Below are 946 nucleotides of genomic sequence, written 5' to 3' on the forward strand. Positions count from 1 at the left end.
CGCCATTCTCCTGTCTCAGCCTCCTGAGTAGCTGGGACTACAGGCGCCCGCCACCTCGCCTGGCTAGTTTTTTGTATTTTTAGTAGAGACGGGGTTTCACCGTGTTAGCCAGGATGGTTTGATCTCCTGACCTCGTGATCCACCCGTCTCGGCCTCCCAAAGTGCTGGGATTACAGGCTTGAGCCACTGCGCCCAGCCTCCAATTGCTTTTTAAATGTGTTAACAGGCAAAGATAGAAGAAATTTGCATTTATGCTAGATTTTATTTTTATTTATTTTGAGACAGGGTCTCGCTCTGCTACCCAGGATGGAGGGCAGTGGCGCAATATTGGCTCACTGCAACCTCTGCCTGCCAGGATCAAATGATTCTCCTGCCTCAGCCTCCAAAGTAGCTGAAATTACAGGTGTGCGCCACCATGCCTGGCTAATTTTATTTTTAATTTTTAGTAGAGACAGGGTTTCTCTGTGTTGGCTATGGTTGGTCTTGAACTCCTGACCTAAAATGGTCTGCCTGTCGTGGCCTCCCAACATACTGGGATTACAGGCATGAGCCACTGTGGCTGGCAGATTTTATTTTATTTTTTTATTTTTTTATTTTTTTTGTATTTTTTAGTAGAGACGGGGTTTCACCGGGTTAGCCAGGATGGTCTCGATCTCCTGACCTCGTGATCCGCCCGTCTCGGCCTCCCAAAGTGCTGGGATTACAGGCTTGAGCCACCGCGCCCGGCTATTTTATTTTTTTTAATACAAGATCTCACTCTGTTGCCCAGGCTGGAGTGCAGTGGCGAGATCTCCGTTCACTGCAGCCTCAAACTCGCGGGCTCAAGAGATTCTCCCACCTCAGACCTCCCGAGTAGTTAGGACGTGTGCCATGAATCCCAGCTAAGTTTTGTATTTCTTTCCTTGAACTCCTGACCTCGTGATCCACTGCCTCCGCCTCCCAAAGT

The sequence above is a fragment of the Piliocolobus tephrosceles genome, chromosome 21, assembly GCF_002776525.5.
Source record: "Piliocolobus tephrosceles isolate RC106 chromosome 21, ASM277652v3, whole genome shotgun sequence".
Taxonomy (NCBI): domain Eukaryota; kingdom Metazoa; phylum Chordata; class Mammalia; order Primates; family Cercopithecidae; genus Piliocolobus; species Piliocolobus tephrosceles.